Source organism: Eimeria mitis, genomic scaffold, assembly GCF_000499745.2.
Source record: "Eimeria mitis Houghton genomic scaffold, Emh_scaff4555, whole genome shotgun sequence".
Classification (NCBI taxonomy): domain Eukaryota; phylum Apicomplexa; class Conoidasida; order Eucoccidiorida; family Eimeriidae; genus Eimeria; species Eimeria mitis.
The window spans coordinates 1-301 of NW_013572868.1; positions in this window are offsets into that span (position 1 = coordinate 1).

Here is a 301-nt window from a genome sequence, read left to right on the forward strand (position 1 = left end):
AGATACAGATACATATGCATGCATGCAGCAGCAGCAGCAGCAGCAGCACCAGCACAACACAGGGATGTGCACATGCATGCATGCATGCAGCAGCAGCAGCAGCATAAATAAAATAAATAAAATATAATAAATAAATAGAATAAAAAAAAATAAAAAAATAAAAAAATAAATAGCGCATTTGTTGTCCAAAAAAAAAAGAAAAAAAAGAAAAAAAAGAAAAAAATAAAAAACAAAAAGAAAATAACAAATAAATAAAATAAAGGGCGCACTTGTTGTTAAGCAAAAAATACAAAAAAAAAAA